Source organism: Schistocerca piceifrons, unplaced genomic scaffold (genome assembly GCF_021461385.2).
Source record: "Schistocerca piceifrons isolate TAMUIC-IGC-003096 unplaced genomic scaffold, iqSchPice1.1 HiC_scaffold_2357, whole genome shotgun sequence".
NCBI classification, from domain to species: Eukaryota; Metazoa; Arthropoda; class Insecta; order Orthoptera; family Acrididae; genus Schistocerca; species Schistocerca piceifrons.
Genome location: NW_025728291.1, coordinates 1,992,507 through 2,006,091, shown reverse-complemented (window position 1 = coordinate 2,006,091; position 13,585 = coordinate 1,992,507).

Genomic DNA, 13,585 nt, shown 5'->3' with positions numbered 1-13,585 from the left:
GGAAGTCATTTAGTATGTAAAAGACTAGTGCTCGCCCTTTCATTCTCGACTCGCTGCCAGTCACCACACACAGTATGCATATATAATTAGATAATGTAACAGCACACATGCTATCAAGTGACAGAAGGGCCACAGCGACGATGTTTTGTTTCCACGTGGGTCTGTAACTTTCCATTTGCTTCTCTGAAAAACTAAGTCAGTATCCCTCTCCCGGAGATGTTGAAGCCAGTAAGAGGATAAGGGGTGAGTATTATAGCTTGTTGTCATTTGGGAATAAGGATTTAAAGAGAATATTAAAAATAATTAAAACATTATAGTACGAAAGTATTGAGTGAAACGATAGAGATGTCTTATTATCATTATTTACTTTTGTTACATTTATTACCAAATCCTTACTGTGTGTTAGCCCACGTAGTCTTTGCTGTGTGGAATACATTGTTTAACAGGTACTTGTTATCTGTCTTTTCAAATAAATGTGTTTGATTAACATTTTAATTCTCTGTGGGATAACTGGAGCACAATTTTATTCCACGGTAAAAATTGTTATTTCGATCTTTAAGTCTATATTTTTTTGGTAAGTGTGAGTTCAGTTTATTTATTGTTCCACAGCCATGGACAGAGTCTTCTGTTTAGTAATCACCAACGTTATTTTTGATGTGCGTAACTGACCATTAAATGTACTCATATTCAGTAGTTCACATCCGCAGTGTTGTGAAAAGCTGTTCTCAATGATCCCGATTTGTAATGTTGGTTACAGTGCTTTCTGTATTTTAAAAGCATTGCTCACATTTTACAAATTAGGTCTCCAGCAAACGAATGCGTTGCTAATATTTGAGTGGACATATGAACAGCAAGGAATTAAAAGGCACAGGGAGTGACAAGATTAAATGTGCACACCATGCTGGTGACAATGTGTTTACAACTATCTTGATGTATTCACACCACACAAGTTGAGGATAAGTTAGCCCGCAATTCTAGGGAGTTATTTGTCTTGGTATATTAGTGCATGGTGGTTCTTATATCCATAAACGTATCTTAACTTGGTGACAAATTTAACTAAAATGTATTAGCTCAGTGCCAGTTGGAAAACATCCATGTGCTTACAGTGTGCCGAAAAGCGGGGAAATGGTAGAGTTCCTGCACGGCCTGGAGGAGGACCACACGCATTAATATTTGGAACAGTGGAAGGAACAATGCAGACGTGTAACGAGTGTGGACTCATTGGGCTCCTCCTCAAAGATAGCCACCGCTATTGAACATCCTTGGTAACGATATAAATTTGTAGCATAATTTGTGTTTCTTTTGTGAAGACCTTGTATGGATTTTCAAGTGGATAGCCAGATCACACCTGTATAAACCATTTCTCCTGTGGCTCTGAATTGACAAATTTTGCTGAAACTTATCACAGTTTAAGAACAGAGTTCAGGATAGAAAAAGACTCATCTACTAACACTGAACAAGTACTTAGCAATGCGAACAGGCTCCTTTTGCGTAGCAATAGTGTATGTACTTTGCATTATTAATTAAATACATAATTAATATGTTGATATTTAGCCTGTTTCTTTAATTCCCAATCTGTTTCACTGTTGTGAACAATGTACGCAAGTAAATCTTAGTTGTGTGTGAGTTAAGAATTTTAAAATTTCTCGTTCAGAGTGTGTACAACTGACTAAAAGTGATTTAAAAAATGGTTCAAACGGCTGTGAGCACCATGGGACTTAACATCTGAAGTCATCAGTCCCCTAGAACTTAGAACTACTTAAACCTAACTAACCTAAGGACATCACAGACATCCATGCCCGAAGCAGGATTCGAACCTGCGACCGTAGCGGTCGTGGGGCTCCACACTGAAGCGCCTAGAACCTCTCGGCCCCACCGGGCGGCAAAAGTGATTTCCTTTTATATCTCCCCCAAAACAACAGTACCAGATAAGCGAAAGTTTACAACGTGCAAAGTGATACATTTAAGAGAATAAATAACTGAGAGGCAAAATAAAAAAGATAAAAATTAACAGGAATCAAAGAAAACGTGAGGGTACTGACCGGATGTATGGCTTTACGTTATAGTATTTCTGCGACTCCACAATGAAAAAGACTTTTTTTAAAATTGAAAACTTGGTGGCGAGCAATGTACAGGTAGAGAGAAAAAAAAATATAGAAACGAACAAACATAAGATATGAAGCTTCAGCTGGAGTGATTTTAACGACTTTTTTACCAGGCGATGAATCATAGAAGATAGCTTGTGTTTTGGCGAAAAGTAATTAAATACGAGATACGTACTGTATGTATTTCAGTAAACGACAAATTGTATCCAGTTGCATCATTTGCGGTATCTACACAGTGAAGAAAGTGATACAAAACTCGCACATTACCTACGTCTTGTACATAAAAAGGCACAGTCTGTACCTAAATAGAAATTATAAAGCTATATGAATTGACATACTAGAACAAGTTATTGATACTGGACAACTAGAATGTCACAGTCATGTATCAGTGTATGACCCAAATATTACGTTTTCACGAATGAACTGTTAAAAGGAGTCAGACAATATTTACTTGTCGTATCGACAGTGTGTCACTCCACATATTTCTGATTAAAAATATACGTCGGGAACATAAAGAAAACTGCTAATATAGGGATACGCAAGCTCTGCCTAATGTGTGCAGTTACCACACTCGTTTATAAAAACCACTGTTGGAGAATCAACTGTGACGGAGAAGAATAAATCGTTATAATAAACTCTATATGCTACCATTGTTTCGTGTAAACTTTTTTGTGGCTGTTATTCACTGTGGCTACCTATTTTGGCGTTGTTGTTAGTCAAACCGTTATCGAAATATATATTATATATATATATATATATAAAACATTTATTTTGCCATTAAAATTCATCATTAATAATGGTTTTACTGATATTTCTGGTTAGGAATGATTCTCTTCCTTCAAATTCACCGAAGTAATATATACCACTATTTGTTACATGCAGGCAGTAGATAATAATGGAAACCTTATGTGTGTTTTTAAGTGTCTTAAAGCCACTCAACAATGACCCTACAGAGTGCGCCTTCTCATCGGTTCATACGCTGTAACAGAGTGCGATTGCATGTGCTAAGAGATCTACATGTTTTCTCTTTCGTTCTAACCGGAGTACTGTGGAAATAAATACGTTTCGTCACGGAGCTTTGTATGCCAGTGTTTATCGTTGTTAGTCAGCTGTCCAAATGTGCACTTGATTTTCTGTGATGTACAATACGATAGTTTGTTGAAAATAGGAACCCAAATGTGTTTACTGAATATGATTTTCTTCTTTTTTTTCGAGTTGATACTCTATGGACTGTGTGGTAACAACCAACTTCATTTTAGTGTCTAGGTCTTGCTCTTGTTCCAGCTTTGACTTCCCGCCAGTATCTTCCGTGTTCACCAAGAAGTGCCTGTTTATGCTCTTCGGACAAAGATCCTCTCCGTCTTTTGGACGTTGATGCCATTTTAAAACCTTGGTAGTTGTTCACCAATCTTCTAAATTGGTTCCTGTCAGGAATATCTCTCTCTGAGATACCAATCTGCCTAAGACATTCTTTACATTCTTTGAACCATCTCGGCCTTGTTTTCTTAGAATGGAAGAAACCTCATATTCTTATTCTTGGCCAGTCACCGTCCATCCTCATGAGATGACCGTAAAATAACAATCGTCTCTTCTTAATAGATGGTGTGATAAGTCCTGTCTTGCTGCACAAGTCCTCATTTGCTCTCATTCGCCATTGTCCATCAACCCATTTATTACCTAGGTTTTTCCTTAATATCCTATGCTCTCCCTCTTCCAGACACTCTTATTGGTCAGTTGATATGCCTGGTCTAACTTCCTCATCCTGACATTAATAGCTTCTTCTTCTAATCCATTCTCCTAGACGACTTCACCGAGATACCTGAAATTCTGAACTCATCAGATTTTTCCCAGATTCCCATTCATGTCCATGACAGATGTTCGCCATATTTTTGAATTAGTTGATCACATCCACGTTCAACTACAACAATTATAGTTTAATTGTTAACAAGGGCACACAGTTATATACTCGAAAATTTTTTGGTATTTTGCCTTAGTCACCCGCCTGGTCATCTACATCACAGAGAACTTCGTTTGAATCATTTGTTGCCGCTAGTATGAATCATTGCTGACGCAAAGTAAGACTGAAGAGTAAGTGGTGGACGATAGTCTCACTCACAGAGAGCACAATGTATGTTGTTCAACTGCAGTGCCTGCCATGATCCTACAATTTATTTCTGTGACTGAAATTTGTATTTCACAAGAATAAACTGGATTGTTTATAAACTTTAAAAATTCTATTTGTATGTGTATCTCAATAGTGTTAGGCACAAAGCGAAATAATGTCTAGTTGTATCATTATTAGCACAGATTTGCAGCTTTACGAAACTGACATTGGTATGCACACAATCTAAGTCTCTAGCTGAGAAACTTTTACCTTTATATGTGTCCTCTCGAACTACATCTCGTCATCACTGGTTATTAGTAGCATAAGATAACTGTGTGCATAGACGTCTTTGATCTTATGACTTAGATCAATTAACTTGACTATATTTCCAGGAACCAAAAATTTTTCTCCAATTTGTTACCATTTATACATGCGTCCAATACGATAAACTAATTGTGAAACCTCTGCTCCTACCTGAATAAGTAGCCTGTCGCATTCACACATTCCAAGTGTTTGTATATTTAGGGTGAGGCGCTGAAACTTTCGCCTCAACTTAATTTAACTTGTTAAAGACATCTTTAATCTGTTTCGCCTGGACGTCCAGTGACAAGGGGCTCAAGAAACAATGACACAATGTATTCTCACAATTTCGTTAATAACTGAGATACTGGCATCAGCCTAGTATTATTTTTTAAATGGAAGTGTCATAATTTTTGTCACCATAATAACATATATCAATGACACTGATGCAATGATTTAACTCCTTTGAAGATCTCACAATAAATCACATAGGGAATTTTCTGCTGTAGTTAGGACCGTTTAATGCCACATCACATTAAGTTTACACAACTCTCCAAGGAAACCTGCTCCGCCGACGGAAGCGTCTATTGTGGAGATAAAAGATACATAGTGAATTATGTTTTGCCCTTCATAAGAGATCACTGAGATACAGTCAGTGCGCTACTCACATACAACAGGTTTGTCATGAAGTGTGGTGCAATTCATGTGTTGCTGGCTGAAAACGTACATATAGTCAAATCGACAGCAGTACATGAACTATTTCCAGAAGTACAACCCCAATTACTAATGAACTTTTGGAGGATATGGTCTTTATAGATGGCGATTGTCCACGAAATACGTCAAAATCAGCAGAGCTGTACACAGGTTGGCCCTGTCCAGATTGTCCCACTTTCATTAAAACCACTTGAAGAATTTACGAGACCGGAAGTCTTGTCCTCAAAAACACGTGTACGAAAGAAGACTGGTACCAACGAAGCTATTGCTGCTGCAATAAACTGCCATTTCGTTGTTGTCTAGAACGTAAAGAAATATGAGATACTACACACTGTTGACCTCACACGGACTGTATCTACGTCCAGTCTCAAGACATGTAGAATGTCAGGCATACCACTAAAATGTGGAGATATTATTGAATACAGACTAAAACATCGGTGGCACGAATTGATAAATAAGACATTGGATCCACAACAGAAAATGAATATATGCCTATGGAAGGAGAAACAAAACAGAAAAATAGACAAATGTACAATTGTGAAGTTTCATACGATTTTCACCTCCACATTTGCCATAGGTAATGCATACTATCAAGTTTGTTCATTGCTTCCGCAATTTTTCCCGTCTTTTTTGATACCTAGATTATAAACAAAATACAGATTCGTTTTCCTGACTGTTGTTCAAATCAGTTTAGAAAATTACTCTTTTATGTTGGTGGTGTAACTTCGTATACACAAACCAGACGACCATGGCTACTCCTGCTAGTTTTCTTGGAGACATACGAGATAGGCTAAGATTCGTCACTTACTTATCAAGTCAGCAGCTCAGTTAACTTAGCGGAGAAAGGAAGAGATAAGACACAGCATCTGAAGCAAAATTTCAATTGGTTTCGGAATTATCGAGCACTTTGAACTAAGTGGAGAAAGCAGTGCTGCAGTAGACATTATCCCTTGGCCATAATCGTAGCTGAAGCAGATACCTTGCAATGTGAAAGATGAGACTAGAGGTAAGTTACGCATGAAAGTACCCGTTTTGAATCAAAAAAGTTTACTTTAGTTACTCAATGTGATATCTTAAGTAGGAACTAATCAGGACATTTCAGCTGTATTTGCAGGATGACTCAGTCCCACATCCGTAAGTCTCTATTATGACAACTCAGTTGCCAAACAGAAAAGATTTTTAGTTGACGATGTTTTGCATTCTTTGGAGATATAGACATAAATGGACCGGCATTTGTTTTGCCGCAACTGGATGGTCCTACGGTTTTAGCTCATATATTGCATACCGACTACATCAGGTTTCGGTGTGCAACTGGCTTTTAGAGAAAATATGTATGTCGCCAACTGTGCAACATGAAATATGATGTTACAGGAGGATGTTGAAGATCAGATGGATTATTGAAGTTATAAATGACGACCTCCTGCAGTGGGTTAGAGAGCCAAAGCACGCATCTTGGGATACTCAAATAATCAATGAGATAAAATGACTGTATACCTATAAAGACATGAGTTGACTTCTGTTGAAGAGCTGGTATAAGGAAAGAACCTCAGGGGCAATCGTCCTGTGTAATGCATATCATCCATGATCTGAGGTACTGAAGTGCATAGTTATTTTGACACCCTAAATGAACAGAAGAATGTGCCAGACCAACTTCAGTGTTGGCGACCTGAACAATAAGAAATAGCATCCTTTTGTGAACCGTCAGTTACGTAAATAAATGAATGAATTGTTTTTGTTAATACGACTATAGCTTATCAGTTCCATCAAACGGTCTTGTTTCGACAGATTTTAATGTAATATGTGCCACATACTAAGTTACAGACTAAAAGCCAGACTGGACCTATTATATTTTCTAATCAGATGACTGAATCTGTATATGTGTTTAACAAATTACAGCAAAAACCAGTGTAGTATTGTTTTGCTCATCTGGATGCTGTAATTGGGGTTTTCACTGCTTTTTTTTAGCTACACCAGGAGAAAGTTGTGTATGTTCCATGAAAAACACTTATCCAGAGTAGTAACACATCTTATAGTGATCAGCCCTAAGAAAGGAACAGACATCCACATTACAGGTGCACGGAGTGGGAAAATATACCCACGACTCATACGTAACATTCCCAATAACTTTTGAGGTTACTGCTAGAGAACATCAATTACGTTAATATAAATAACACAGAACATCCTAAATATTAAACTAATTACACAGTCATTCTACGGGGGACTGAATTTTTGGTAGTCAATTAGTTACACAGTTCGATAATGTTCCTCGGCTCTTATGTTACGAGCTGAACTCAATCAAGTAATGGAGAAACTGTCTGTTGATGTCATTTATGAGACACAGGAGAACGTGTTTATCGATTAAGCGTCACCATTGTGGTTGATCAAGTGGCATCAGTTTGATATCGTCAGCTGCATTGTGTGTACAGCATGACACAGGTAACTAAGAAATTAAGTATTTTTATATAATTCTTTAGCCTATTAGAAATCTTTAAAGGCAGTAATCATCCGAAGTTCGACTAGTTCCTTCTGGTAAGTTTACTAATGATTTGCAATCCGCAAAAAACTACTGCAATTGTGACAATCTGGTAAGCTGTACGCAATTTCAGATATCCTTTAAATTACTGACTCTCTCAATCGTAATTATGATGATAGAATTGTGAATTACACTCAAATACGAAATTTCCGAAGTATAAAACACGAAATTCAAAAGTATTGCATAGTACACAGCATTTAATATCTCTTCAATACCATCCCGTTTACAAAGATTTTGCATGTGCCATATCCAACGAAAAAAATGGTACTTCAAAACAAAAAAGTCATCAACTACCTATGTGTATCACACCGGGAATACTGCATAACACAGTAAATGTCGACGATATGCGGTGTGAACTTTGTTTGGAAAGAAACTTGTTGCATTCTCTCACGGTATTTAGTGTCGACAATATTAATGGTCATTTTACTCTTCCCTCTGAAGTTCGCATTCAGTACTATTTGGATATGTTTCGTGCTTGTTTCGCCTAAGGACTGTAGCAATACTCTGTGTTCTATGTTGTGCATTTTATGTTACAAGCTTCTTCACGTTTTAGAAGACATTTTCCGGGAAACGAGGGTGATTGCGAGAACAAACCGAAAAGAAAAGTCATAATTACGTTATTACTCTCTAAGGAGGCTCCGGAGATCGTGGGTCACTTGCACGAAAATACTAAGAAGATATCCCTGAACAGCCACTGAAGGTTATTCGGTGTATTCCCGTTTCACTCCGTATATAAGTTACTTTTTGAGTGCCCACTTTTAAACTCTGTGGCTGGTCTTCTGCTTGTGTCACCGGCGTGTATATTTGAGTTACTGTTGTAAGCGTCGATTTGCTGTCGATTCTGACGAGAATAATCATACCACTTAACAGTTCGAAGTAACTCACTTCCTGCCACACATTCGCATTCATAAAGAATCCTAGTGTCCTTATACCATTTTCTGTTGCCGCTGATATTATCTAATATTTGTTCAACCGCAAACTGATATCTTCTTTCCATTTTGCTTAAGTAATTCCATCTCTACCCACATCGAGCGTTCTCAGTATTCTGATTTTCTAGTTTCTCTATCACATACAGAATTCTGATATTTCACACTGCAAGACGAAGAACGTTACCCTTGCTTTGGTTATTAAGACTTTTTCTCGCAGTGACCTCCCATTTGTCAGACGCCACCTGGAGTTCCGAATGCGGTCCAATTCGGATTATTTTGGAAATGCACTTATCATCTCGTTATCAATAACTGGCCACCTTTTCTGTGGGTACGCATTATATCTCTTTAATGCTGTAGTTTCCAAATCACTGCATATTCATACCGTTGAACATCATTGGTTATTAGGCCCTTTGGGGGCATGTCTCACAACGAGTCTCCTCCACCCCACTTTGCAAAGCTTTTAGCACATCAAAGGGTGCTTCATTAAGTCTGCAGCCACATTTCGCAATTGATTCTGGTACTTTTAGTTAAGCACTGGCGTGGAGTGAAGTGTGGATCAAGAGCATTTTTTATTAGTAGCCGAAGATGTTACCCCTAGACCACAGGACATCCTTGCGTTTACGCGACCTCTCTAATCTCGTCAACCTCTATTATTGCATCTAGTAAAGAGCGAGTAGCAATATGAATTTGGGAAGAATCACTTTGATGAATCCAAGTTATATGGATTCCCAAAGTTTCATTGAAAAGGCGAGGCACTGTAATCCATACGAAGTCAGACGATGGCAGCCAAATGCATTCGACAATGTGGATATGTAGCCTTTAATCGTTGTGGTGTAGCACTCGCCCACAACAGTGTTATTCCGTTAATGAGAAACGAAGTGAAAGATTCACGCATTAAGAAATTTGCATGCTTAGGGTACAAGCTCCACTGTAACAGCATGTAGTCAGATAATCCTGAGCGACAAGCATCTGTCTCTAGAGCTAGCTACGCTGAACGCTTGCTGTCTTTAGAACGATATGTAACATGAGTATGAAAACGACAATAATTTTCATTTCTTTAGGAAATAGAGAACATAGCAAGAGTATTTTATACAAAAATGAATGTAGATGGAACCCCACTACAGTGTAGTAAGGTGAGAGACTGAAATCCAGATGACCCTTCACTGGGAGCTGAAGTATAATAGATTGAAGATTACGAAGACTGAAAACATTTAAATTCGTCACAGTCTTTCACAAACCATCTGTACAAAAATAGATTGTAGACCGATCTGACTGTGCATGGACATAACTTTGTAATTGGGCAAATGGAGGCTGGTAAGTGGAATTAACCACTTTGTGTCACCACATTACAAAGTCGATGTTACGTGCACCCATGGGTATCTGGTGTGCTGCCGGAATGACGTATAGATTTTCCGCTTTATCTCTCTTGGTGTCGCTTGTCCTTTAGTTGACAGCTGTTAGCTTTTATCTTTATTTATCACAGCTTTGGAGGTGACACTTTAAGCATCGTAACTAGCTCCACATGCCGTCCTATCTGTACAAACGCTCCCCAGGTGAAACAGCTGCTATTTTCCCCACCAGCCGCGGATACTCTGTGGCTCACAACAAATTCGTGGTTTCTATTGTCTACAGTAACTAATCCGCAGAGGCGTTGTCAAAGATATATTCCACAGTTGAGGTCAGACAAGGGGAATGCAGTTGGATTCTTAAAGATTCAGGCATCTGATCAGAGAATTGATAATGAGGACGTCACAGAGTGACAGTAGACATCGGTATGTAAGCACTGATGAAACTCACTCAGTAAACAAACTAAGAAATGGGTAGACATGCCTCCAGAAACAAAGTCAGAATGCTTTGTGTCTAACAACAAACGTCTCCTTTGATTCTTCTCAGAATCCTCTTACTCATCTCCGACTCTCCAGCCAAGAGATTGCAAGACAGCTGCAACTGAACAGATCACGAGGCTGTCCCTGCTTAGCAGTTTAGTTCATTTTCCCCACTCTGTCCTTCACGGCGCTGAATTTTCTGCCGCATCGTCTTCGTCATTGGTGGACTCAATTTGCAATGTCATGTAATGTACGATCGATCCATATTGGGTAATCATCGCTCAGTTTTAAAAAGATACAACATATTGAGTTCTGCACGTCTACAGGTACTAGACCAACAATAAGTGTAACACAGGGTGACGAAATTATAAATAGCGAGAAAACTTCAAAATTCTCAGGTTTCTATACTGATGAGAATTTCAAATTCTTACGCTAAGGACAACACACACACCCATGCGCAAGGGAGGACTCGAACCTCCGACGGGGGAGCCGCGCGGACTGTGACAAGGCGCCTCACACCACGTGACTTCCCCGCGCGGACCTCAAGAGTTCAAAATGCGTGGTCAGTAGACTGCTCATCACATTCAACAGGTCTTGGTAACTCTTCCTCACTGTTACAGACGACAGCAACCCCATCACAAAATTGGAGCATTGATGTCCTTCCACCTTGCATACTAATCCCATGTCTCAATCATTCTTTTATTTCTTTCGTTGACACTTTGCTATAAAGTTTGAACAGCGCGGGACATTAACTACACCACTGCCTTAACCCTTTTTAATTCAGATACGTCTCTTATGGATTTCTATTATCAATGCATGTTACTGGTCGTTACCTAGAGATTATATGTGTTGTTTTGAGAAGTTCAGATAGTTAAACCCACTTCATAGTGCCCAAGTTTTGCTTGCGTTACGTAAATGATCAGGTAAGCAAAATCTGAAGTTACAGCTGTCAGACGTGTTCTGCTTTACCTGTCGCAATTTCTTGGCGTTGCTAACTTAGGAACTTAGTAATAATCTTCCGAAAGCCAGGAGGTTTTTTATCTGCAGATTCCACACACTAAGTTAGCTGATCTTTTGGCTGCCATTTCCTCCAATGATTTTATACATACCAAACGAATGTCATGCATAATTTCTGACTTGTTTGATCGCAAATCTTTTAAATTTATGTATCACTCTGTCTTCTGAACCACAGCAAAGAATTAATTTCCCTTCTAGAGATCGTCAGTATGCTCTTCCCATTTATCCGGTCTTTTATATGCAGTTAACACTGGAGTTCTTCCTACACTTTTAATGTTGACACTTTTACTTTTAATTTTACCGGAACTTATTATGCCATTAACTTATTTGCACTTCTTGCTCACTACACGTTTAAGTGACTAATACTTCTGTACACCTATCATTCCCCCACTTTGTTGTATTACCCACATTTTCAATATATTTATGTTTATTGTATCTTTATTTGTATTTCCAATTGCTATTACAATCCGTTTTAGGTATCTTGTGGCAGCAAATGGCTCTAAGCACTATAGGACTTAACATCGGAGGTCATCAGTTCCCTGGACTTAGAACTACTTAAATATAACTAACCTAAGGACATCACACACATCCATGCCTGAGGCAGGATTCAAAACTGCGACTGCTGCAGTACCGCCGTTCCGGACTGAAGTGCATAGCCACTCGGTCAGCGTCTTGTGGCAGCATGCGTATCCGCTTCAATGCCAGTTCCTCACGAAATAAACTAAACTACCAACTATGTTATTCAGTTTCGCAGTGCAGTAGCTACAGCTTCAGACAACACTGATCAACTTCAGGTATCTTACTTCTGTGTATGTTCATTCTTACTGACGATTCTCTTAAATTTCTGCCCTGTGTATTGAGGAGCGACAGGATATGTGTTGGGGTGAAGGGACGGGGGTGGGGTGGGGAGGAGGGTGGGAATCGCTAGAAAGCCTCAGGATCAACTGCCAACGAAACTGACATGCTGACTGCAAAGACATTGGTTCACATGAAGTCGAACAGAGTAATTACAACTCTGTAGAAACGTATCTTTAACCTTATGGTTAAAAGAAAATTGTTTAAAATGTTTTTCTTTGAATTATAAATTACTTTACCGAGCGAGGTGGCGCAGTGGTTAGCATTCGGGAGGACGACGGTTCAATCCCGCCTCCAGCCATCCTGATTTAGGTTTTCCGTGATTTCCCTAAATCGTTTCAAGCAAATGCCGGGATGGTTCCTTTGAAAGGGCACGGCCGGTTTCCTTCCCCATTCTACCCTAACCCGACCTTGTGCTCCGTCTCTAATGATCTCGTTGTCGACGGGACGTTAAAAAACACTAACCTAACCTAACCTATAAACTACTTTCTTAAACAACAAAATAAAAGCTTCTTGTTAGACATATGCGCTTCTGAAATGTGTATGTGTATATGTGTGTGTGTGTGTGTGTGTGTATGTGGAGCGAGGGGGGAGGGGGGGCGGGTGGGTGGATGTGTGTGTGTGTGTACAGGGTGATCTCAGGTAGATGTTAAACAATGTTTCATTGATAATGAAGGTTAAATGAATAAATTTGAGATAACAGACCCTGATCCCGAGGCGACCGTTTCCCAAGTTGTAGACGAAAACCGTTCAGATTCGCGTGACAGTGACTTGCTGCTCAAATTTTAGGGGTCGCAGTTCCAATGAACCAACGAGCCCTTCGGTGTAGAGGTTGGGATGACGACTCAGTCAGTGCTTTAGTAGACTGCTGTCTGTTTTCACGAGTTGAAGCACTGACTATGATCAGCTCTAACCAAACGGAATTGTACCTGGTGACTGAACTTGCAGACGTATTTTCGTGTGTGGGTAAGCAAGTGAAAGTACCAGAGAAGTGGAAAGGTTGTACAGGAGCAAAATCCCGCATAGAAGACAAAGCCTCAGTCCGCGTTTCCAAGACTGTAGGGCTGCAAGGTTATATGAAATGGAACGAGCATATATGAAGTGTAGTAGGTAGGCGACTGCAATTTATTCGGAGAATTTTAGGAACAGGTGTTTCATCTGTAAAGCAGACCGTATACACCACACTAGAGCGACACATTCTT